The sequence below is a fragment of the Dasypus novemcinctus genome, chromosome 2 (assembly GCF_030445035.2).
Source record: "Dasypus novemcinctus isolate mDasNov1 chromosome 2, mDasNov1.1.hap2, whole genome shotgun sequence".
Classification (NCBI taxonomy): Eukaryota; Metazoa; Chordata; class Mammalia; order Cingulata; family Dasypodidae; genus Dasypus; species Dasypus novemcinctus.
The window spans coordinates 113489000-113516795 of record NC_080674.1 but is presented as its reverse complement, the minus strand read 5'-3'; the positions used below and the strand labels follow the sequence as shown (position 1 = coordinate 113516795).

The following is a 27796-nucleotide window of genomic DNA, read 5'->3' as shown; positions in this document are numbered from 1 at the left end:
GTTTTGCTCCTCTGGGCATATTAGATTATACTGGATTCAGAGGTTTCACTTTTGCTTGATTAAATAATGAGAGAAGGTTCAGTTGGACACAACAGAGGGAAGCAGATGTGGCTCAACTGATAGAGTGTCTGCCTACTATATAGGAGGTCCAGGGTTCAAACCCAAGGCCTCCTGGCCTGTTTGGTGAGCTGGCCCATGTGCAATGCTGCCACACACAAGGAGTACCATGCCACACAGGGGTGTCCCCCACATTGGAGAGCCCCATGTGCAAGGAGTGCACCCCAAAAGGAGAGCAGATCTGCCCACTTTGGAGTGACATCGCACACACACACAGAGCTGACACAGCAAGATGACACAACAAAAAAGAGACACAGATTCCTGGTGCAGCCAAGAATGCCAAGCGGACACAGAAGAACACACTGCAATGGACACAAGAGAGCAGACAATGGGGGGAGGGGTATGGGGAGAGAAATAAATAAAAATAAAATTAATCTTCAAAAAAAAAAAAATGGACACAGCAGAGGCCCTGGGGAGAAAGGCAAGCTGTTTGCGGGACTTGTGCAGCAAGTAGAGAAGCTGAACCCAGAAAGAAACAAGCCCTAGGAAGCCTGAACCCTTGCAGATGTCAGCAGCCATCTTGCTCCAACATGCAGCAACAGACTAGTGAGGGGAGTAACTTAGGTTTTATGGCCTGGTAATTGTAAGCGTCTACTTCAAATAAATACTCTTTATAAAAGCCAACAGATTTCTGGTATTTTCCTTCAGTACCCCTTTGGCTGATATAGGGTGTAGAGTCTTTCTTTTTAGAATAACAAAATTGTTCTAAAATTTTTGAGATGATGAATGTGTAACATTGTGATTATATTAAAAATCAGTGTTTATACACTTAAGTACCTACCAGATAGTTAAAGCAATGTAAGAAACAAAGAAATCAAAGCAGCTTGGAAGTGAGAATTACCTGCTTGAAGACACACAAAAGAGAACCTGGGAGAATAGAAGTATACATTACAAGGAGTAGAAGGGGCATTCTGCCTCCTGTAAACTGCAGAATTCTTAACGCCAAAGTCACAAACCCAGAACAAGATCAAGGTGCAGAAAAGGCAGAAGGACAGTGCATATTTGCCTTGGACTAATCTTCTTCATAGGAGGGCTAAATTCTGAAGGAGAGCATAATCAACGCAGAGCCAATTTGCAAAGATTGTGAATGGTGTGTCTGGTTTGTTGGTTTTTCTTAGCTTCTGGCACTCAAGGAAAGCTCTATCACCAAATGGATACAAACTTATGGAAGCAGACAGCTTAGGCACAAAAGCCCAGGTTAACACTCTGAAATAAAAAATGTAAAATATGCAACACAAAATTACAAAATGAGCAAAGAAACAGGAAATGATGGTCTATCCAAGGAAGAAGGTGAAACTTCAGAAACCATCAATAAGGAACACCAGACTGGACTTAACAGACAAAGACATTCAAAATTCATCTGAAATATGGTCAAAGGGATAATGGAAAATATAAAGAAAAAAGATAAAGAATACACGGAAAATAATGTATGAACAATTTAAGAATCTCAATAAAGAGATTCAAAATTATTTAAAGAAAGCAAAAAGAAATGTTGGAATTGACAACCACAATACCCTATAGGATTTCAACAGTAGATAGAAGATGGCAGAAGAAAGAAATCAGTGAACTCAAAGACAAGACAATGGAAATGATTCAGGCCAGGTAACAAGTAAAAGAAAATAAGAATGAACCAAAGTGAACAGAGTCTAAGTGACCTTTGGGATACCATCAAGAACACCAATATATACATTATGAAATTATCACTGTATATACAAGATTACAGGTCTTACAGTGATGAAATACAGAATGTATAAAAAAATTTATTTTATTTCAAATTTTTATCTTTTTATTTTTGTATTTTTAATTGTTTTATTTCCTAATTAATTTTATTTAGTTTTTGTTTTTTTTGTTATGTTTTGTTGGGTTTTTTTTTTGTTTTTTGCTTGATTTTTTAAAAGGTTTTGGATCACAGAAGGGTCAAAACTGTGGCAGGGAAGGATTATTGACTGCGGGGTGTCAGTGATAGGGGGATGAGTGGGGAAGAATGCACCTGGAGCATGCCTCTAAGGCATATGAATATGTTCAAGTATACATGGGGCATTGTCTCAGAGAGTGGAGACCCACACAATAACTGAAAGAATACTGAATTCCCATCCTGGGGAGTCCAGCTACATTCCCTAAAAGAATGGTAAGAATCCCCCAAGTACATGGGCAGTGCCTTGTGACCATTATGCCAGACCCTTGATATTGATGATTGCACTTATGAACCTTTTCTTCTGAAATTGCAACTGAGCCTACTGTTATATATTGCCTAAGAGTTACCTCCTGAAAGCCTCCTTGTGGCTCAAATGTGGCTTCTAAGCCAAACTCAGCATATAAATGTACTGCCTTCCTTGATGTGGGACATGACTCCCAGAGATGAGCCTCCCTGGCACTGAGGCATTATTACTAAGTGCAAATTAGCAATGCATCTGGAAAAAAGACCTTGACCAAAAGGGGAAATATTAAATACAAATGAGTTTTTATGGCTAAGAGATTTCAAAGTGAGTTGGGATGTCATTCAGGAGGTTATGCTTATGCATGTCTCAGCAGGATCTCATTGAGGGCCACAGTAAACAGTACCTCAAATAGTGGGGTTCCTGAGAGATTTAGAGCATCTAGACACTATAAGCTGGGCAGACAATCTCAGGAATTCAGCACCCTGTCAGTGGACCTTATTTTGGAATGTATACTCCCCAGTATAACAGAGTTAGACTCATTTATACTTTCCTGACACATGGCTCTTCTGCCCCTTTTATTTGAACCTGTAAGTAGCACTATACTTGTTAAATATAGGTCCCAGATACTTAAATCTTTGGTCTATTCATGTGCCAGGTTAGCCCTAAATCTCAGCCGTGCTGTAACACAACACCTACTCTCCAGCCCAGTGAACTCACCCAGTACAACTAACAAGAGATGATGATGAACAATGCACATCCCAAGGAACAGAGAGCGTCTGCAACTGAATGCAAGACATTTCTATCCATCTGCCCCATGGGACCTAAGCCCCCACTCAATTAGAAACATTTGGTATCACCATCCCAAATTCCTCAAAATTGGGGAATGAACAATGGACTAAAATAGACTTATTATATTATTCTATTATAGACTTACCATTCCAGCAATGAGGAACTTGAATCATTGATATAAAGGCAATGGCCACTAGAGGTTCTGAGGGGAGGGAGAGGGAAGAATAAGTGTAACATGGGGGCATTTTAAGGACATTGGAATTGTTATGCATGACATTGTAATGACCGCTATAGGGCACTGTATTAGTCAGCCAAAGGGGTGCTGATACAAAATACCAGAAATGGGTTGGTTTTTAAAAAGGGTATTTATTTGGGGTAGAGGCTTACAGTAACCAGGTCATAAAGTACAAGTTCCCTCCCTCACCAAAGTTTATTGCCACATGTTGGGACAAGAAGGCTTCTAACATTTGTAAGTGTTGCAAGTCTCTTCCCAGGACTTGCATCTCTCTAGACTCAGCTGCTCTGCTATCTCCATAAGGCCAGCTGTAGACTATTAGGTAAACTGCTTGTTTCTCTTCCCGGGGTCTTCTCTCTTTCCTCATGACCAAGCGCCTCTGTGTTCTTACTTCCCAGGTCTTCAGCCCAAGACTCCAACATCAAAACTCCAACATCAAAAACTCCAACATCAAAACTCCAACTCTGTCCTTTGCCATGTCTTTTATCTGTGTGTTCCCACCCACCAAGGGACAGGGACTCAACATCCTACTGATGTGACCCAAACAAATCCCTCATCATAATTTAATCATGCCCAGGTACAGACCAGTTTACAAACATAATCCAATTGTAAACCATAATATAAACTATAGTTCATGGTTAGTATCAATGCTTCAATATGTTTTCATTAGTTGTAACAAATGTACCACACTTTTAAAAAAAAGATTGAATTAATCTATGTAGATAGAGGTCTGACTAGGGGTTACTAGTGAGAGTAAGAATTGTCTGGGATGGGGGAAGAGGGATTCTTCTGAGGTGCTAGAAATATTCTATAAATCTTCATCTGTTTACAGATGTAAAATTTATCAAATTGTATACTTAAGATTTGTGAATTTTATTATATTTAAGTTACAACTTAATTTTTATAAAAGTAAAGAACTATAAGCAATTATGTTAGTAAACATGTTCGAAAATCTAAACAAACACTAACTTTACTAAATAATAAACATGATAATTTTGGGTGGGAATGAAAATTAAATTACTGAGAATCAATGTCATTTAAATATTCTAAATAAAAGTCTATTATGAACATTTTTTTTAAAGAGTACCAATACATACATTATGGAAGAGGGATGGAGGGAGGAAGGAAGGAAGGGAAAAGGAAGAAAGGAAGGAAAGGAAGGAAGGCATAGAAATATTACTGAAAGAATAACAGAAAACTTCCCACATTTAATGTAAGACACATGAATATACACCTCCAAGAAGCTCAATGAACCCCAAACATGGTAAACTCAAAAAGACACATAATACTCAAACTGTCAAATGCAGAGGACAAACAGAGATTTATGAAAGCTGCAAGCATAAAGCAATATGTAATGTAAAAGGAAGCGCAAATAAAATTAAGTGCCATTTTCTAACCAGAAACCATGAAGGCAAGAAGGAAGTGGGTTAAAATAAAGTGCTGAGAGAAAAAAAATGACCAACTAAAACTTTTATGTCCAGCAGTCAAGAGGGTCCTTCCAAACTGAGAGATGAAGACATTCTCAGGTCAACAAAAGGTAAAGGAGATCATCACCACTATACCCAGCCTACAAGCAATGATAAAAGGAATTCTTCAGACTGAAAGGAAAGGATAAGACAGTGTTGGAACTGTCATTAAAAAATAAAGATGTCCAGTAAAGGTACCCATATGGTAATTATAAATGCCAGTATAAATGCATGCGTGTTATCAGCAAAGGCGTCTACTTTTATAAAGCATCCTTTTTAAAAATGAAACTAGTAAAAATCCTCCTAACCTATGGATTAAATAAATTTCTTATTTAATGGTATTCAGTTTGGTATTTAAAATCAAGTGAGTACTTATATATTTGATTTACAATTCACCATAAAGAATGATTAAAAACTTTAAAGGAACACTAAAAATTTCTGTTTTCTAAAATTAATAGTTCAATTTCTATAAAATAAGTCTATGAATACATACTTCTTAAACAAAAATAGAAGTTATGAAATAGGAAAATATAAAACAGAAAACTAGTTTCCTTGATAGGATCAAGAAATTCTCATAGTATTTCTTGTGAGTTTAAGGGCATACATAAGTACCTGCTCTAAAATTTTTCCTGTTTTTCAATTTCTGACTCTACAACTGGCAATCTCTATATTCTCCAAGTACAAAGATGAAAACATTATTTTTATATTACACAAAGAAAGGTTAATCTGTATTGAACATTCTCTTTCAAGTAAGCGCAACTTATTGTATTATACATGTCCCATGGGTCAAAAAGAGTTTTTTAATTAATTTCTTTATTTTACCATTGACTAAGTTCAATAATGCACATCAATGAAAGTATGCTAATTTAGAAAAATCAGCAAATAAATTTTAAAATATGTAATCAAAATAGGAACTCCTTCATTCTTTCCCCCAACAGATATTCTGAAGAGCTAGAAGGAAATTCAACAAAGTTTGAATTTATAATCTCTGATGCATAAAACCTACGAAATTCAACTTACGGTTCAAGTTACTTATCAAAATATGTCTGTTCAGTGGCAAATCATTAGGGGAGCTAAAGTTCAAGAAGAATTTCTGGAGATATTTCTTACCTTTTACATGCTTCAATGCGTTCTAACAGAGTGACTCTGTTAAAACAAAAGTTAAGCTTCCTGTAGCAAGACAGAAACAAAGTCACAAAAAGCCACTAAGTATGCAAATAATAACCACAGTTACAAACCAAAAATCTGACCGCACATGAATGCAAAGTGAGGTCTTTTTCAGAAGTTAAGACAGGAATGAACAGAGTCACCAAAGTATAACTATAAAGACAAAATTATTCACTATCAGTTAATATTTGCTGGCCTTAGCTACCTCACAGTTGTTATTTAAAATTCCTTTTATGACTTCTATATTTGAAAGTGTAGCTTATAGCTCAATTTTTTTTTTAAAGTTAATTTCAAATGAAACAGCTCTGGACTGGCCAGTATATTGGAGCAACATTAATGGATGACGATCTTCTAATGACAGAGAACACTGAATAAAAGGAATGATTCTCTCCCACAGTGTCCAGTGGACACTTGATTACGAACTCCTAGCCTTCAGAACTGGGAGACAATAAATTTCTGTTGTTTTAAGTCACCTAGTTTTTGGTACTGTGTTACAGCAGACCTGGGAAACTAGGATAAAAGTCTATAAATAAATGAATAAATTGCTTTTAAACTAAGTATTATTTTATCTAATATATATTTGAAGGACTGACATTTAAAATTATTGAGGGAGATCAGAATTTAACAATAGAAAATTCTTCTTTGTCTCAAGGAATTGATAAATATCAACATAATTATTGGGTACCCATGTAAAAGTTATTTTAAGGGACACAAAGATGAAGAAATCTGGATTACCACCTTCCAAAAATTTATAATTGAGTATTTAAACAAGTTCCCAGATAATTATAGTACAGTTTCTGTAGGGAAGTGGTTATCATGTTCACCTTACACAGGTAACTATGATACAATTAATCCACTCAGAGTTCATTCCCATTGAGTACCTATTTGCCAAGCATATACTTCTCAATATCAGGAATAAATACAAAGATACATAAGATACTTTACCAAGTCAAAAGAAGCTCCGACCTACTGAAGGTGACAAACATGGAAACAAATAAATGCCATATAATTATAAGCCCAGTGGGGATCAGAGGAAGAGTGCACAGTATTCTCAGAAGCCATCAGGGATGTTTTCATAGAATATAAAAGGTTGAGGTACAAAGTGCCAAAAAGTCAGAGAAAAGAAAGAGCACAGCTGAGTAGAGAACATTTAAGAAAAGGCTTGAGGGATACTTATGTTCACCAGACAATCCCTTAATATTTATTAACAAAGGAACCAGAGCCAGCTCCACCCCAATTACTTATTAGCATAAAATTCTCTATCCTTGAATACGATAAAACTATCAGAATTACTGCAGTTCAGGGAGACAGACTTTTACACCATTAGATTTTCTGATCTCCTTGCTATATGCAAGTGAGGCAGGCTAGATTAGGGAAAAGAGAGACGAATCTAGGATCAGGCAGAAAAACACAGCTGTGAAAAACGTGGCCATGGAGGCCCCACACAATGGCTGCTGGATGAACCCCAGGAGAATCCCCATTCAGAATGGGGTTTCATCCAGGATCAAGGAAAAGCCCCAGATATTCTCAAAGGGCCTTATCATTGGGCCCTCCTGGGGGATTAACAGATGGAGTAACAAATCAAATCAGCAAACAACTGGGATTCTTCCCCAACATTAGCAAAGGGCCAGAATAATTAATGGTTTAAAAAGCAAGGAGAGAGACTAAATTGCCTGCCATGCCCTTTCTCTCCCTGCCTGGACCAGCATGCAAGTAGACCTGGGGACTTTGTACTCTGTAATGGGAACCTGTAATCTGTAATGAGGATTTTGTAGTCTGCAAATAAATCCTTTTTACCTCTTTTCCCTTTCTCTGCCTGGACCAACCCGCAACTATACCTGGGATCCATAATCTGTTATTTCCTTCTATTTCTCTCCTTTCATTTTCTTAATAAACCACTGGCCTAACTAAACTGGCATGTACTTAAAATTCTTATTTTGTAACATAGCCAAGAATCTAGAGAAACAAGCAACAAACTCTTACTCTCATTGAATCCCTGGTGTCTCAGGAATTGGTTATTGACCTGCATCAGACAAAAAAGAACCCCACTTTTGCTCAGTAACAATTTGGCAACTCTGTGGGCCAACAAGAAAGGGACCCTGAAGGAAAAAGCGCAGCCTACCCAGGAGTAATGCTGCACACATGGAGAGCTGACACAGCAAGATGACACAACAGAAAAGAGACATAGTTTCCTGGTGCCACCTGACAATGCAAGCGGACAGCAGAGGAACACACAGTGAAATAAATAAAATAAACCTTTAAAAAAAAAAAATGAATGTCTGCCCAAGGTTCTGGGACCACAGGTAAGACATGTAAATATGGTAATGAAGCTTTTAGTGGCCACTACACCCTGTTGATCTAAAAGCTCTACTATCAGGTTTTTCCTATCTTGCTTATACGCCAGGCCCTACAGCACTTTAAAGCCTGAGAGAGCAAACACTCCAGCTCCAAGTCCAGACATCTGACTCAGTAAGTGGCTCACCAAGGAAGAAGCCAGGAAGTTCATTCAGAGTTCAAGGCCTCTGGACCTCGGTTTTGAGGCCTAGGATCCTGCTTCCAGAATGACCCCCCCCCCCCCTTGCTCTGACCTCTACTCTTTTCCTGCTTCTGTGTACAAGTATAGGTTTTAGGTCCCGGTGTGAGTCTATCTGTTGAGTATACTCCTGAGAAATAAGTAATCCAGCAATTAACTGGCATTTAGTAAAATACACTAAGTCTCAAGTGTCTGTTAATTGGTCTGTAAGTTAGATATAGTGTTCAGTATCTGTTTAAGTTATTAACTAGTATGTTACGTCATTTGCATTGGTCATGTTCCTAAGTGGTTACTAGTTACTAAAAATTCTTTAAAATGGGAAGTTCTAATGCCATTCCTAAATGTAGCCTTTTAGGCTGTATTTTGAAAAACTGGAAAAATTTTAGCCATGAGCCTATGAAAAAGCAGGAAATAACTTATTTCTTTAGCATTAAAGTCTGGTCTCAAATATATTTAAAATCAGGGAAAATATGCCCAGAGTATGGTTCTATAGAAAAGAACACTGTATTACAATTAGATTTCTTTTGTAGAAGAAAACAGAAATGGGATGAGATAATGTATATTCAATCCTTTCTCTTTCTCTAAGATCAATATTAGTAAGAAAATATATAATTTTACATAGGAAGACTAGGAGAGAAAAGAAAAGTGTCCTTCCTGATTCAGGTCCGGAAGATCAAATAGAGCCTTTATTAATTCCGCCTGTGTATTCCACTTTACTGGAGGTGATTACAACTAGTCCAGAGATAGGCAATCCTACTCCACCAAAAATTTTCTGTAGCCTCTTTCTTATATCAGGAAAACTTTGAGTAATAATGGTTATATATAAATTCTGTTATTTCTGGACTTACTGGATCTATATTAGTGTATCACCAATAGGTAGTATAAATTCTTTCTAGGAAAGCAGAGGGACTTTCCTTTGGTTCTTGTATTACTTCGTTTATTTTTTCTAAGGCTTAGGGATATCCTTTTGCTCTATTTTAGCTCAGTCCTCAGAACCATTTGGATTCCCTTTAAGATTCCTTACTGATTCTGCTAAATTTGCCCTAGCATACACTGGTGTTGCCAGGATTTTCTCTTTGTTTCTTATCGGCTTCCTGCTCTTCTTTTTCAATTATCATTCTCTGTTCATCAAGATATTTAGCAAGACCTAAGTACCAGCCCAGTTTGGGTTATAGGTTGTGTAAGTATTGAAGCAACTTAATTTTCTATTTTATTTGGATCTTCTCTATAGAATGAGGTATTATTTTCCCAGTAATATAAATCTGATACAGGGAATGGGGTAGGCATAGATACAAAGTCTTTTGGGCCTCCCTGTGCTTTGATTCCTGGAGGCACTTCCTGGAGAAGTAAAACTTTTATTAGCTCAGCTGCCGGTTTTAAAGAGCAACCTTAGCCAAACTGAATCCTTGATGGGTAGGAAAGAGGGAGATTATTTCTATCTTCTGTTGTTTAAATCTGAGTAAGTAAAATGTTATTTATATAGTTAGAGATTATACAAAATTCTTAAAGACTTAACGTTCTCACCATCCATATATGTCCTGATACTTATCTACATAAGTATGGTATTCTTGGTTATAGTTATCCATAGAAGAATGTTACATGTCATGAAAACAACCAAATTTTCTTATCAGTTATTGTTTTGCTCTAAAGCTTCTCTAAAAGGGCATAAAGTAAGCTCATCTTCAACAAAAAGGGATTTTAAAAGAGAAGAAAGGCAAGTATGTAAATTATGTTCTACTTTGTTGATTAACATAATCCTGGTAAAAGTGTAAAAGTAAAACAAAACAAAACTTGTTATGGTCTGTGGTTAATGACCTCAATATAAATTAATAGTATGATAATTTTTTAATCTCTAGAAGCAGCTTTATTTAAACTACTCACAAGGGAATTAGGGCGTAGAATGTAAGCTCTTGTAGCAGTCACATTTTATTCCTGGGCTTTGTAATTTCTAAATCCTGACCTGCATTACTCTTTGTGTATAACTTAACAGCTCACTAAAACTGTAAGTGTCTGTATGACACCAAGCTCAGAACTAAAGCTCTCCCGCTCTAAAGATGCTGAAGAAGCAGCATTAACTGTAAAAAAAAAAAAAAAAAAAAAAAATTAAAGAAACTAAAGAAAGAATGAGAGTTGAATTAAAAGGTAAATGGGGATAATCTAGTTAAAGACTAAAGTGAATCAGAATACAAGATAAATCGGGAAGCTGGTGCAGCTCAAGCAATTGGGCTCCCATCTACCATATGGGAGGTCCAGGGTTCGATTCCTGGTGCCTCCTGGTGAAGGCAAGCTGGCCCATGCAAGAGTGCTGGCCTGAGTAGGAGTGCTGCCCTACACAGGAATGCTTGCCCGCATGGCAAGCTGGTCTGAGCAGAGACCTGGCGCAGCAAGATGACACAACAAAAAGAGACACAGAGGAGAGAAAATAGGATATGCAGCAGACCAGGGGGTTGAGGTGGCACAAGAGATTCAGTACCTTTCTCTCACTCCAAAAGGTCCCAGAATTGGTTCCTGGTGCTGCCCAAAGGGAAGACAAGCAGACACAGAAGAACACACAGCGAATGGACAGAGAGCAGACAATAGGAAGTAGGGGTAATAAATAAATCTTTAAAAGAAAAAGAATAAGGGAAGTGGACTTGGCCCAATGGATAGGGCATCTGCCTACCACAAAGGAGGTCCGCATTTCAAACCCGGGGCCTCTTTGACCCGTGTGGTGAGCTGGCCCATGCACAGCGCTGATGCACGCAAGGAGTGCTGTGCCACGCAGGGGTGCCCCCCGCGTAGGGGAGCCCCATGCGCAAGGAGTGTGCCCCGTAAGGAGAGCCGCCCAGCGTGAAAGAAAGTGCAGCCTGCCCAGGAAAGGTGCCGCACACACGGAGAGATGATACAGCAAGATGACGCAACAAAAAGAAAAAATTTTTTAATGTTTCTGGCGCGCTAATTTAACTTGTCCAAGTTATTTTAACAGCTTAGTTAATATGGAATCTAAAATAGGGAAGGAGATTGTGATATTCTGTACAGAATTGATATAATACACTAATGCATTTCAAAGTGTTTTGGGCACAAGATAGAAAGGTATTTGCAAGTTCCTTGAGGGACTGGGGGAAAAGCTTAGAAATATTAAACTTCCTCACCTGGGGAATTCCTACTAATCTCTCAAGCAATAAGGTATCCCAATTTTCTGAAACTACAAAACTTTGCAAGGTAAACTGTGCAAATAAAACTCTGAAGTATACGAGCCCTGCCTAATTAAAAGAAATATGCTAATAAGCCGAGCGCTCAGTCTTGCGGCTTGCACTCATGAAACTTATTTCTGTAATGATAAAGCTAAGCCTAACTATAATTAATGCCTAAGAGTTGCCCCTAAAAGACTTCTCTGATGCTCAAATGTGGCCTCTCTTTAAGGCAAACCCTGTAAATAAGCTCACTACCTTACCCTCTATGTAGAACACAACTTCCAAAGATTTCCCTGGCAACATGGGACATGGCACAACTCCCAGGGATGAGCTCTGCCCTGGCATTGTGGTACATGACACATGGGCAAAAGAAATAAAATCAAATAAAGTTTCAATGGCTAAGAGATTCCAAATGGAATGGGGAGGAGGGGATCATTCTGTAGGTTACTATTATGCAGGTTTCAGACAGAGCAAACTGCCATAGTAGGTAAAGCCCAAAAAAAAAGTGTTCTTAAAAATTCTGGGCTTGGGGAGCAGATGTAGCTCAAGTGGTTAGTGCCTGCTTCCCATGTACAAGCTCCCATATTCAATCCCAATACCTCCTAAAAACAAACCAAACAAACTTACTGGGGAGCTGATGTAGCTCAGTGGCTGAGTGCCTGCTTCCCATGTATGAGGTCCTGGGTTCAAACCCCGGTACCCCCTGAAGAAAAAAAAAATATCTGAGCTCTATCCCCCACAAAAAAAATCTATAAAATTATTTCTACACCTTTTCTTTAAAGCCTAGAATTCTCAATTTAATTATTAAGTTTATTTTCCAGAAACTTAAAGCCTCTGGGTAGTTTTCAAACCAGATAAGCCTTGAAACCCAGAGGTATTGGTCTCTTCAAGAATGACAACCAGTTTTATTTCTATACCCCATAACATCAATGCCCCTTTTTAGCATGAAGAAGTTAGTGCAGTTGTCACCCAAAAATTTGGGTGTCACCCAAAAATGTTGAAGAAAATTAACAAGAGGGAGGAATTGTAACCAAGGGTTAAGAATTAACAAATGGAAGATGGAGTGTGATTAACAGGATAAATATGGGGGAAACAGATGCCTCTACAATAATAGTGAGAGATTTTAATATATCATTATCATCATTAGACAAAAGATCAAGACAGAGGGTTAATAAAGAAACAGAGACCTTGAAAAATACATCCAGACCTAATAGACATAGACATGAGAGAATACGTTGAAAAATTACATGCCAACAAGAAGGGTAACTTGTATGAAATGGACAAATTTCTAGAAACACACAAGCAAACTACATTGATGAAAGAAATAGAAGAACTTGACACAACAATCACAAGTAGTGAAGTTGAATTAGTCATCAAAAACTGACTGCCAAACCAAAAGTCCAGGAACAGATGGCTTCACAGGTGAATTCTACCAGTCTTTCCAGAAAGAAGTAACACCAATCCTGCTTAAGCTCTTCCAAAGAATAGAAGTGGAGGGAACATTACCTAACTCAAACTATGATGCCAACATCACTCTAATACCAAAGCCACATAAAGACGCCACAAGAAAATTGTAGACCAATCTCTCAATGAACTTAGATGCTAAAATCTTCAACAAAATGCTTGCTAATCATATTGACAAGACATTGAATGAATTATAAACCATGATCAAGTGAGCTTTATTTCAGGTATGCAAGGATGGTTCAACATAAGAAAATTAATGTAATACACCACATTAACAGATCAAAAGAAATAAATCACATGATCATCTCTACTGATGCAATAAAAAACATTTGACAAGATACAGCATCCTGTCTTGATAAAAACACTTTGAAAGATAGGAATAGAAGGAAACTTCCTCAACATGATAAAGGGTGTATATGAAAACCCATAGCTAACATCATATTCAATATTGAAATGTAAGGGCTTTCCCTTTAAGATCTGGGACAAAACAAAGATGCCCACAGTCACTGCTTTTATTTAGAATTGTATTAGAAGTACTTGCTGGGAAGCTGTTGTGGCTCAACTGATAGAGCATCTGCCTACCATATGGAGGGTCCAGGGTTCAATACCCAGGGCATCCTGACCCGTGTGGTGAGCTGGCCCACGCGCAGTGCTGCCACACACAAGGAATGCCGTGCCACACAAGGGTGTCTCCCATGTAGGGGTGCCCCACACACAAGGAGTACACCCCACAAGGAGAGCTGCCCCACATGAAAACAGCACAGCCTGCCCAAGAGTGGGGCTGCATGCATGGAGAGCTGATGCAGCAAGATGACACAACAACAACAACAAGAACAAAAAAAGCTACACAGTTTCCCAGTGCCGCACAACAAGAAAGCAAGTGGACACAGAAGAATAACAGCAAAAGGACACAGAGAGCAGACAAGAGGGTGGGGGGGGCAGGGAGAGAAAAAATAAAAATAAATCTTTAAAAAAAAAAAAAAAAGGAGCACTTGTTCAAGCACTTATGCAAGAAAAAGAACTAAAAGGAATCCAAATTGGAAAAGAAGTATAATTTTCACTATTTGCAGATGGCATGATCCTATATGTAGAAAGCCTGGAAAAATCTACAAAAAAGTTTCTAGAGCTGATATATGAGTTCAGTAAATTGGCAGTATATAAAACCAACACGCAAAATTCAATAACATTTCTGTACACTAATAATGAGAAATTTGAGGAAGAAATCAAGAAAAAAATAATTCCATTTAAAATAGCAACTAAAAGAATAAAATATCTAGGAATAAATTTAGGTAAAAATGTAAAGGGCTTATACACACAAAACTACATAACATTAAAGGAAATCAAAGAAGACCTAAATAAATGGAAGAATATGCCATGCTCATGGATTGGAAGACTAAATATCATTAAGATATCTGTCCTACCCAAACTGATTTACAGATTTAACACAATCCCATAAAAATTACAACAGCATTTTCTTACAGAAGGGGAAAAGCCAATATGAAATTGGAGCAAGGGGCCCTAAATAACCAAAAACATATTGAAAAAGAAAAATGAAATTGGGGAAGTCAAGCTACCTCACTTTAAACCTCACATAAAGGTACAGAGGTCAAAACACAATGGTATTGGCACAAGGATAACCAGTGAAATCATATTGAGAGTTCTGATATAGACACATGCATATACGGCCAACTGATATGCAACGAGGCCTCCATGCCCACTCAATTGTGACAGAATAGCACCTTCAACAAATGGTGCTGGGAGAACTGGATATCCATATCCAAAAGAATAACAGAGAATCATGTCATGCCCTTTACAAAAATTAACTCATGATGGATCAAAAGACCTAACTATAAGAGCCAAGATCACAAAGCTCCTAGAATACAATATAGGGAAGCATCTATGAGATCTTATAGTAGGAAATGGTTTCATAAACAAATGGGACTTCCTCAAAACTAAAAATTTTGTGTTTCAAAGAAGTTTGTCAAAGTGAAAAGGTAGCCTACCCAATGGTAGAAAATATTTGGGAACCACTAGTCTGATAAGGGCCTAATGTCCACCATATATAAAGAAATCCTACATCTCAAATAAAAAGACAAACAACCAATTTAAAAATTGGGCAAGATATCTGAATAGACACTTCTCAAAAGAGGAAATACGAATGGCTAAAAAGCACATGAAAAGATGCTCAACATCACTAGCTATTAGGGAAATGCAAATGAAAACTACAATGAGATATCATCTTATCCCTATTAGGCTGGCTGCTTTTAAAAACCAGAAAACTACAAGTGTTGGAGAGGATGTAGAGGAATTAGAACACTCATCCACTGCTGGTGGAAATGAAGAATGGTGCAGCCTTTGTGCAGAACAGTTTGACGGTTCCTCGGGAAGCTAACTATAGAACTGCCATGTGATCCAGCAATCCCACTATTAGGTATATACCCAGAAGAACTGAAAGCAGGGACACAAAGAGATAGATGCACATCAATGTTCATAACGGCATTATTCACTATTGCCAAAAGTTGGAAGCAATCCCTGTGTCCATCAACAGAAGAATGGATAAGCAAAATGTGATATATACATATAATAGAATATTGTTCATCTGTAAGAAGGAAAGAAGTTTTGACACATGCACCAAATGGATGAATCTCAAAGACCTTATGTTGAGTGAAGTAAGCCAGTCACTAAAGGAAAAATACTACATGGCCTCATTGATATGACCTAAGCATATTAAGCAGACTCACAGAGCTAGAGTCTGGAAGATAGGTTACCAGAAGACTGAAAGGGATTAGAGAGTGGTGAGCCAATGCTCAATCTGGACAGAAACTATAATAAGGTGAAAGGGGGTCCTTTGGTAGTGGATGGCGGTTATAGTGGTACAAGGATGTAAGCGGGATCACCAGTGTTAGAGCGTGAGGGTGAGCAGGGTTGGGTGGGGGAGGGTTGGACTATCCATGGAACTTGGGGGAAGGTTGAAGGAAGGAACAGGTGAACTCTGGGGAGGTGGAGGTCTGTGGTTGAAAATACAATTGGGAAGTGGATTTGGCCCAACAGATGGGGCTTCCACCTACCACATGGGAGGTCCAAGGTTCAAACCCAGGGCCTCCTGACCCGTGTGATAAGCTAACCCACATGCATTGCTGGTGCATGGAGGGAATACCCTGCCACGCAGGGGTGTCCCCACGTAGGGGAGCCCCATGCGCATGAAGTGCACCCCATAAGGAGAGTCACCCAGTGCGAAAGGGGTGCAGCCTGCCCAGGAGTGGCACCACACACACGGAGAGATGATGCAGCAAGATGACGCAACGAAATAAGACACAGATTCTGGGTGCCGCTAACTCAAGCGGACACAGAGGAGCACATAGCGAATGGATGAGGAGAGCAGACAATGGAGGGATGGAGGAGAAAGAAATAAAATAAATCTTTTTAGAAAAAAAGAAAATACAATTGTGGGAATGTTCTTTTTTGCAAATATGGCAGAGGAGGGTCACAGGTGCAGGATGTTGTGGTAGGGGGATATGTGGAAAAGGGTACAGCAGGGGCATGCTTCAATGGAATATAAATATAATCATCTTGTAACAGGATGTTATCTCACTCAGTAGGTGGAGAACCACCCAATAAACAACAAAATATTAAACTTCCATCCTGGGGAGTCCTCAAATACAGGGGCAAGAATCTCTTGGGTACATAGGCAGTGTCTAATAAAAGAAAATAGACCAATACATCAAGCCCTTAATATTAATGCATATAACTATGAACTTTATTCTTGTAAATTGGAAACTTAGCATAATGATAACTAAAAGTTACCTCCTGAAAACATTCTTGTTGCTCAAATATGGCCTCTCTCTAAGCCAAATTCAGCAAATAAACATACTACTGCCCCCATCACCACCACCGGCATGGGACATAACTCCCAGGGATGAGCCTCCCTGGCACTAGGAATTAATACCAAACACCAACCAGTGATGCATTTGGGAAAAAGCCTTGACCAAAAGAGGGAAACAGCACATACAAGAGTTTTATAGCTAAGATATTTCAAAATGAGTAGAGTTTATTCCAGAGGTTACAGTTTTGCATGTCTCAGGCAAATCTCACTAACTGCCACTGTGAACAAAGCCTCAAATAGAAATGCTCCTGAGGGTTCTAGAGCCATCCAGACAATGTAGGCAAGGCACACAATCCCTTGAAATCAGCACCCTCTCAGAGGGCCTTACCTTGAAATATATGGCAAAGTGTTTCCCCAATGTAACTGAGTTAGACTAACCTACAATTTCCCTACATATTGTTTTTTCTATCCCTTTTATTTGAGATGAAATTTAGCACTGTACCCATTAAATATATGTCTCAGAGGCTTCTATCTTCAATCTATTCATATGCCAGTTGAGCCCCAAATCTCAGAAAGGTTGCAGGCAACATCTACTCTCCAGTTCATCAGACTTGACCAGGACAACTAACGAAATGATGACAGACAACACCCATCCCAAAAAACAGAGAGTATCTACAACTGCAAGCAAAACAGTTCCTTCCATCACCCCATAAGATTTAAGGCCCCTCTCATTCTGATGCAGAGCAAGCATCACCATCCCAAAATCCTGAAGGTGAAGGAATGAATAAACATAAGGGTGGGAATGTAACCAAGGACAAAGTACACTTATTAATACTGTAGTAATGGAAGAACAGATAACATTGTTAAAAAGATAGTGGTTACCAGAGGTTCTGTGGAGAGGGGGAGGGAAGAGTGGGTGGAAAATAGGACATCTGGAATAGGGCAATGGAATTAAGGGTAAACTACAATGTAAACTACAAACTTGGTTGTTAGCAAAGCTTCAGTATTTTACTCATCAACTGTAACAAATACAACACACAATTGTAAGATGTTATTAATTGGAGAAGTTGTGGGAGGGGGTATATGGGAATCCCTTATACTTTCAATGTAATTCTTTTGTAATCTAAAACCTCATTAAAATAAAGTTTATTATATTTTTAAATGCATATATATACCTAATTACAAAGGATTTAACAAAACTGTAGAGACAAAATGCCTTTATGAGCTATAAAATTCAACACTATACATTATATTGGGTTTTTCTTTGAAGAAACAATGCAATACCCATGTGAGCCATTAATCCTTGTTAAAAAATTGTATATTACTGTTTCAAAGTGCATTGACTAAGGTGTTTTAAGTATTTGAATAAATCTGCTTGAGCAAAACATATTTCCATAGTTTCACTTGTATAGTTTCACTGTATCATTTAGGAAGAACAAACAGTAATAGTAAAAAGCAACTTAACATTAACGTTTTCTGTTCTGTTTTCATATTAATTCTAATTGGACACATATAGCCACTTAAATAAAATTGGTGCTATTAAAGTTTGATAACTTTAACTAGACAACTTTATCAAAGGAAAAGGTAGAGAAAGAAAGGAAGGGAGGGAGAGGAAAGAGAAAAAGAGAAAGGAAAGAGGAGGGAAGAGGAGGGGAGGGGAGGGGAGGGGAGAGAAATGCTGGCCAGTTTTGTAAGCCTGCAGTTAAATCATGGCTTAGCAGTAATAACAACCAGCCCCCCACCCCCAACTTGCCTCCAGTAAGTGGTTTCAGAAATGTATTTTTATAAATGTTTCATAATATTTCAATAAAACACTTTAAAACTGTAAACTAAATAAAGCAATATTTCAAGTATGTTCTCACTAAATTTATACAGATTTACTGATCAAATAAGCTAAAGTTGCATCTACTAAGTATTTAAAAAGAAGAGGAAAATTATGTTTACATTTAACTGAATTAAGTCATTAGTCTAACAAGTTCAATGGTAATTCTATTTTGTAAAATATTTGAAGATAGTTGCCAAAATCACTTTAGTAACTTAAGTATGTAAAACATATTAAATGTGTTTTTTTACTAAGGAAAAAGAAAGTAATTTTGTCCTAAGATAAAATGACTATTTAAAAGAAGGAAAATGTGGGACAAAACCTGAATGAATATAAAAAGTGCAGAAGGTTCACAGAAAAGGAATATTTGTAGTCAAAGTTGGGTAAGATTTAATGGCTCTATCAATAAAATTTTAAAAAGCCTTAGTATCAGAAATTATACTGATGCAAAACTAAAACTTGGTACTCTATTAAAGTGTCAAGGCTTCTTAAATCTTTAGTCTGTTTTTATGAAAAGGTTATAAAGAGTTTTTCTCCCAAATAATCAATGTAAAAGGGGAAAAGTCTTGTATTTTATCAAAATAACTTATTGTACTTTGTTAACTTTATTGTTTAAGAAAAACAAGTCAGGAAGCTGACTTGGCTCAACAGATAGTCTGCCTACCACATGGGAGGTCCATGGTTCAAACCCAGGGCCTCCTTGACCCGAGTGGAGCTGGCCCACATGTACTGCTGATGTGCGCAAGGAGTGCTCTGCCACGCAGGGGTGTCCCCCGCGTAGGGGAACCCTACGCAAAAGGAGTGCACCCTGTAAGGAGAGCCGACCAGCGCGAAAGAAGGTTCGACCTGCCCAGGAGTGGCGGCCGCGCACACGGAGAGCTAAAGCAGCAAGATGATGCAACAAAAAGAGACACAGATTCCCGTGCCACTGACAAGAATAGAAGCGGACACAGAAGAACACATAGCAAATGGACACAGAGAACAGATAATTGCGGAAGGGCGGGGAAGGGGAGAGAAATAAATAAAAATAAATCTTTAAAAAAAAAGGAAAACAAGTCTTCTAACTTTTAAAAGAACATAATATTCAGGAAACGAATTTGGCCCAATGGCTAGGTCATCTGCCTACCACATGGGAGGTCTGCAGTTCAAATCCCAGGCCTCCTTGACCCATGTGGAGCTGGCCCATGAGCAGTGCTGATGCACGCAGGGAGTGCTGTGCCACACAGGGATGTATCCCATGTAGGGGAGCCCCACATGCAAGGAGTGCACCCCATAGGGAGAGCCACCCAGTGCAAAAGAAAGTGCGGCCTGCCCAAGAATGGTGCTGCACACACGGAGAGCTGGCACAAGATGACGCAACAAAAAGAAACACAGATTCCTGGTGCCACTGATAAGGATAGAAGTCGTCACAGAAGAACACACAGCGAATGGACACAGAGAGCAGACAACTGGCCAGGGGGGCAGGGGGGGAATAAATAAATCTTTAAAAATAAAAGAACATAATATTCAAACCTAACAACTTTTTTTTTTTTTTTTTTAAGTATCAGGTATGCCAGGGATTGAACTCGGAACCTTGTATGGGGGAAGCCAGTGCTCAACCACTGAACCACATCGGCATCCCTAGTTGGTTTTTGTGTTTGTTTGGTTTGTTTGTTTGTTTTTTCAGGAAGCACCAGGGATGAAACCCAGAACCTCCCATGTGGGAGGTGAGCACTCAACCACTGAGCCACTTCTGCTCCCCTAACAACTTTAAACAATTTGCTTTCTCAAATCAAACCCTTAAAAAATAGATCTTTTTATTTCAAATAACTGCAAAAGATTTGTTCTTTCACTTTGTAAAAAATGAAGTGCTAAAAATAGTTAAGTTCATTTGATATAAGTTGCATGGGAAATGTTGAGAGAGTTGTAAAAATTCAAAAGGGATTTTCCAAAGTTATGTTAATTAAATTAGTATGGGCAAAATATTCATATTAATATTTAAAGACTGAATAAAATTCCTAAAAATTTGACAATGTTTTCTGCATAATATTAGATATCAATATAATGTAATTCAATATAGTCATGGTTTTAATTATTTTTAAAATGTTACATGTCATAAAAGCAACCAATTTTCCTTATTTGCTGTGATGCCTCTCTGAAAGTCCATACAATCTGCTACAGACCAAAGCTTGACCTTCAAAAAGAACAACTTTAAAAGAAAAGCAAGGCAGGTCTGTAAATTATATTCTACCTGTTAAGTAACATAACACTAGTAAAAATGAAAAGGAGAAACAAAAAGAACTTCTGCTATGGTCTATTATCAATAATCTAAATATAAGTTAATTTTCAAATGTTTTTATTTCTGAAAATAGCTTCATTTTTCAAATGCTCACAAAGAAATTAGGGACTAGATTGTAAGCTCTTGCAACAGATCACATCTGATTTTGAACTTCATTATTCCTAAATCTTAAAATGCTTTACCCTTTGTGTAAAACCTAATAGCTTCCTAGAATTTTTTTTTGGTTTTTTATTTCTCTCCCCTTCCCCCGCATTGTCTGCTCTTTGTGTCCATTCGCTGTGTGTTCTTCTGTGTCAGCCTGCATTCTTGTCATGAGGGACAAGGAAACTGTCGCTTTTTTGTTGCGTTATCTTGCTGTGTCATCTCTCCATGTGAGTGGCGCCACTCCTGGGCGGGCTGTGCTTTTTACGCACGAGACGGTTCTCCTTGCAGGGTGCACTCCTTGCACGTGGAGCTCCCTACACAAGGGACACCCCTACATGGCATGGCACTCTTTGCGCCCAGCAGCACTGCGCATGGCCAGCTCTCCACTCGCGTCAGAAGGCCCTGGGTATAGAACTCTGGACCCTCCGTATGGTAGGTGGACACTCTATCCATTGAGCCACAACCACTTCCTGCTTCCTAGAATTTTTAGGGCCTGTATGACACCTGGAACAGAGCTAACATTAAACAGCTCTAATGGTGCTGAAAAACAGCACTATTTCTAAAAGACCACCCCAATTAAAGAAGCTAAAAGGAATCAGACTTCAATTAAAATGTAAATGAGGCTAATGTAAAGACTAAGGAGGATCAAAATAAAGGAAAAAGTTAATATTATCAATTTTTAAACATTTAAATACTATGGGAACTAGAAAGAAGAAATTTATTTTGTCAAGAAAATTCTTTAAATTTCTGTACAGTGCTATCTAATTTAACTTGACTAGTCAGCTTACTTAAACAGCATAGATAACATGGAGCCTAAAATAGTGAATGAGACTGTAATATTCTGTACAGAATTGTTGCAATACCCTAATGCATTTCAAAGTATTTTCTGCCTGGGAAACGGACTTTGGCCCAGTGGGTAGGGCGTCCGTCTACGACATGGGAGGCCCGCGGTTCAAGCCCGGGGCCTCCTTGACCCGTGTGGAGCTGGCCCATGCGCAGTGCTGATGCGTGCAAGGAGTGCGTGCCACACAGGGGTGTCCCCCGCGTAGGGGAGCCCCACGCGCAAGGAGTGCACCCATAAGGAGAGCCGTCCAGCGCGAAGGAGGGAGCAGCCTGCCGAGGAATGGCGCCGCCCACACTTCCGGAGCCGCTGACGACAACAGAAGCGGACAAAGAAACAGGATGCAGCAAAAAGACACAGAAAACAGACAACCGGGGGAGGGGAGGGGAATTAAATAAATAAAAATAAATCTTTAAAAAAAAAAAAAAGTATTTTCTGCCTAAGATAAAAAAGTATTTGCAAAGTATCCCCTAAAGGACTGGAAAAATGTAAAAATATTAAACTTCACTTGGGAAATTGCTACTACTCTCAACAATAGGAGCTCCCAATTTATTGAAATGGTAGAACTCTGCAAGAGAAACCTGTGAAAAACAAACTTTCTAGCAAACTGAGCTTGCACTCATGAAACTTATTTCTGTAATGAAGAACCTAAACCTAACTATAATTAATGCCTAAGAGTCACCTCTAGAGACCCTCTTTGTTACTCAAATGTGGCCTGCCACTCTAAGCCAAACTTTCACTACCTTCCACCCTACATGAGACAGAACTTCCAAGGATAAAGTTGGCCCTGGCAGCATGGGACTTTCTTAACTTCCAGAGTTTTTTCCTGACAATGCAGAACTTCCAGGAATAAGCCTTCCTGACGCCGAGAGATTAATAGCAAATATTAATCAACAATGCTTCTGAAAAAGAATCCTAACCAACTAGATGGGGAAAATACTAAAATAAGATAATGTTACTATGGCTAAAAAATTTCAAATAGAGTCAGAGGTCATTCCGAAAGTTACTCTTATGGAGGTCTCAGCCAGATATCCCAAATACCAATAATGCCAAAATACCACAGTATACAAAGCCTCAAAAAAAAAAAATGCTAACTTCCCTCAAGGAAAGAATCTTGGTTCCATTCCATATTACAAGTAAGTCTGACAGTATCATTGTTAATAATTTAAAACACACTCGTTAAAGTTTTGTCTCTGCTTTTTTTCTCAGTCTTGCCAAACTAAAGTAGCAGAAAAGATATTAATAGTCCAGCAGATGGGAAGTGGATTTGGCTTAACAGATAGAACGCCCACCTACCACATGGGAGGTCCAGGTTTCAAACCCAGGGCCTCCTGACCCGTGTGGTGAACTGACCCACGCGCAGTGCTGATGCACGCAAGGAGTGCCATGCCATGCAGGGGTGTCCCCCGTGCAGGGGAGCTCCACATGCAAGGAGGGTGCCCCATAAGGAGAGCTGCTCCATGCGAAAAAAAGCACAGCCCACCCAGGAGTGGCACCGCACACACGGACAGCTGATGCAGCAAGATGACGCAACAAAAGAGAGACACAGATTCCCAATGCCACTGACAAGAATCCGAGCAGGCACAGAGAGCAGACAACGGGAGGGGGAAGGAGGAGGGATAAATAAAAAATAAATCTTTAAAAAAAACAGTCCAGCAGAAACCCAAAGTCAAAGAGTAGATGCATGGGAAGCTCCCGTCTACCACATGGGAGGTCCATGATTTGGTTCCCGGTGCCTCCTAAAGAAGACAGCAAGCTGGCACGATGGGCTGGTGCAGTAAGCTGACACAACAAGAAGACATAGTGAGATGATGCAACCAAGACACAGCTAGGAGACACAATGAGAGACTCAATGCAGCAGGGAGCAGGGAGCGGGAGGTGGCTGAGGCAATTAGGTGCCTCCCTCCCAAGTGGGAGGTCCCAGGTTCGGTTTCCGATGCCTCCTAAAAAGAGAAGACTGGCACACAACAGACACAGCAAATGCAAAAAAAAAAAAAAAAAAAAAAAATGAGGGGGTAGGGAGAAATAACTAAAAGTAAATCTGAACCAAAAAAAAGAGTAGGTACAGTTGCTATCTAAAAAGTTTCATTCTTTCACCCCTAAGAATATGAGGACATCACCCCTTTTCAAGCAGGAAGTAGCTAGAATGATCAAAGCCCATAACTCCCTCAAAATTAATAAGCAAAAAGAAGGTAAGAGACCTGTAACTGAAAAAATTAACAGATGTGTTTTGACTCACTGAACTGTATTTTAAGCAAATGCTAACCTTCTGATATTTTACACTATAGCCAAAAGAAAATACCAATAACTGTAATCGTTTATTTAATTATAGCCTTAATACATGTTAGCCTTCTAAAGTAACCAGCAGCAATATCTGTAAATGTTATAAATCACTGTACTGTAGGGATTCTTAACCAGGGGTCCGTGAGCTTGAATTGAAATTCAAAAAACATTACTTTTGTGGGGACGTGTTGGTGCAGGTATGATTTATTTATTAAATAATACTCAGTATAGTAAGGGGCCGTGGTTTTCACCTGACTGGCAAGGGGGTCTGTGGAACAAAAAAGGTTAAGAACCCCTGCTGTACTGTAACCCAGATGCTTGTTTCTTCAATACTGATGCTGCGTTTTGAATCTACATAACGTATAATTCAAAATCTCCTATAAATCTAAATTATCAACCCATAAGCTCCCAAGAAAGCCATACATAGTTTTCTTGAGGAAAACTCAAGGAACCAAAAGGAGGAAATGTGAAATTGGGATGATAAGTAATTTTATTAACCATCTTGATTTGCTTGAGCTTCTATTTTATCCAAGAAATTACAAAGAAATGGAGGGTAACTGAAACCAGACTGATATACCAATAATCCTTTGTGGTGCTGATAAAGACCCCTGGCCCTGATAAAAAGGAGGAACTTTAACAAACAAACTGAGATGACTGCCCGCAAGTCTGCCACAAACTTGACAGTTTTCTAATTAAAGGACTGAGACCTCAGGACATCCTGCCCCAGGCAACTCACAACCCACTCACAGCTCATATCTCCCTCAGCCCTCCCCCATCCCCCCCACACCCTCCCTTTGTCTTAAGCAATCATAGAAGCTGCTTCCCCAGCTCAGCCTCTTGAACAGAAACCTCTTTTGGCACTATTCTGCATTAATGGTACTTTAGATCAATAAACTTGCTCTATACCCCTTTTTTAACAACTGCTAGGCACTGACTTTTTTTTAGACACTGACATTTAATTCAAGTCCCCCCAAACTATATTATTGCCTTCAGAGATGCTGCATTCCTTACACACTAACTCACACCACATACGTGGATCATTAGTCAACACATCACTGGGATGCTTTAGAGGTGTTTTTGGTTTTTGCCCTTCAGCTATAAAAATAAAATTTTTCAGTTCCTGTCTGAAAAATAAATTAGTCGAGTAAACCAAGAGGTGGATGAGAATTGTGGTTGATGGTACAGATGCAAGAGTGTCCTTTGTTAGCTTGAGCAAATGTGTATCACTGCTGCAGGGTGTTGGGAATGTAGAGAAGCATGGGGAAAAATACAGGTGGAGTAACCTATGGACTGTGGTTAGTAGCAATAATATAACATTCTTGCATCTATGCGAAAGACGTACTGTGTTGATACTGAGGCAGTATGGAAAATGTGAGCCAAATGTACACACACTATGACATGGTAACAATCAGATGATATTATTTTATCTGTAGCAAATGATACACCACATTGTGGTGTTTTGATGGAGGGGTATTGTTTGGGAATTCTGCACATGTGCATGATTGTTTTATAAGTTTACAACGTCTGTCATAAAAAATATATGTTAAAAATAATAAGGGTGGCAGACTTGGCCCAGTAGTTAGGGCATCCATCTACCACATGGGAGGTCCACAGTTCAAACCCTGGGCCTCCTTGACCCATGTGGAGCTGGCCCATGCGCAGTGCTGATGCGCGCAAGGAGTGCCCTGCCACGCAGGGGTGTCCCCCACATAGGGGAGCCCCACGCGCAAGGAGTGTGCCCCATAAAGACAGCCGCCCAGTGCGAAAGAAAGTGCAGCCTGCCCAGGAATGGTGCCAACACACGGAGAGCTGACACAACAAGATGACGCAACAAAAAGAGACACAGATTCCCATGCCGCTGACAACAGAAGCGGACAAAGAAGACGCAGCAAACAGACACAGAAAACAGACAACCGGGGTGGGGGGGAGGGGAGAGAAATAAAATAAATAAATAAATCTTTAAAAAATAAAATAAAATAAAATAAAAAATAATAATAGGGTGGGGTGGGGGAAAAACACACCAAATGTAAGATAAGGGCTATGATTAGTAGTATGATTTTGACAATATTCTTTCACAATTTGTAACAAACATCTCATGACAATGCAAGGTGTTAGTGGAGGGTTGATGTATGGGAGCCCTGTATGATGTTATGCATGTTTGCTTTGTAAGTTCATAACTTTTACTATACACTTAATTGTTTATGTATGTTCATCTATAAATGATATAATGATAATAATAGGATTGGTTTGGGGAAAAATACTTGGTTTAGTAATATTTTGACAATGCTCTTTAATTATTAGTGAAAAAGGTTTAACAACAATCCAAGTTATTGGTGGTAGGGTGAGTTATGAGAGTCTGTATGATGTTATATATGTTTGTTTTGTAAGCTGGCAACTATTATTATACACTTATTGTTCATGTATATTTACGTATGAGTGATACACTTCAATAAATTTAAAAAATCAAAATAAATAAATTAGTCGATAATTTCATTTTGTTCTGCTTCTACTTTACACAAATCTTTGTATTCAACCCTATACCTTTCTAGCTGCATTTTTTTTCTTATACGCTTGAAGTTGCTGCTATCAGACTTCTCTCTGCTTTGCTGTAGATTTGAGCAAATTCTAGGCACTGATGGCCTTCATCTTCTCATTTTCTCCTTCTTTTTCAAGTTGGTCAGCAAGCTCAATTAAACCACCAACTATTTTCTGAAACTAGTCAATTTTGTCCACAAAAGGCTTGTACTCTTCCTATGAGCTCTATGGAACCTCCGGTTCCAGTACCCAGCATTTGTTCAACTAATCAAAGTGAAGCCCTACTTCTCCTAGGATGTCCATTAGCCATACTTAATTCCCTTCCAGCTTCCCTAGAGAAGTTCTACTTTGATAGGGTGAAGTAGCAGCCAAGAGGTGTGTCATAGGAGCAGGGGTCAGGAAAAAGCAAAGTCCTGTTGCTCGCCACATCTTTCATCTTTCATTCAACACACAGTTCTTAAGTGCCTACTACATGCCAACACTGCTAGAAGCAAGGGGGACAATAAGGAATGCAACATGGTCACCAACCTAGAGGAGCACATGGCTTAGCTGCCGACCCAAGAGCAGTACCACTCTGCAGCCCAGAAGGATATTGGTGGCAGCACCTCATTTTGCTTTAATCTATTTCCCAACTGAAATTGTATACTTATCAGACAGAGTCTTAGACTGCTACTGCTTTATGATTTCTACAGCAGACCAGAAAAATATTCCTAGATATAACCAATTGGTTAAAAAGGGAAGTTGGGAAGGGACACTCCCACAGAATTCCATTGTTTTAATTTGAATTTCAATTGCTGAGTAGTTCCAATGGATGAAATACAACATAAACCTCTTAGGTTTCTTTTTTTATAAACTCTTTAATTTTTTACAACTGAATGTAAAAACTTCAGGAAATGTATTTTTGAAATTGGAAAGGCACTTTAAAAAAAAAGAAGAAAAGCAAAAGAAAAGCTTGGAATAGACAATT

At 38.8% G+C, this 27796-nt stretch overlaps 1 protein-coding gene across 6 annotated transcripts in view; it reads right to left on the bottom strand.

Annotated features, from left to right (window-relative positions):
• FER (FER tyrosine kinase) overlaps positions 1-27796 on the bottom strand; it is a 574904-nt gene that overhangs the window by 507217 nt on the left and 39891 nt on the right. Inside the window, exon 1 of one of the 6 annotated variants that reach the window (XM_058276922.2) lies at positions 5877-5938. The exons of the other annotated variants lie outside the window; for them this stretch is intronic. The gene's annotated coding sequence lies outside the window, so the exon portion shown is untranslated. Of the gene's footprint in view, positions 1-5876; positions 5939-27796 lie in introns of those variants that run through there. 6 annotated transcript variants of the gene reach the window in all.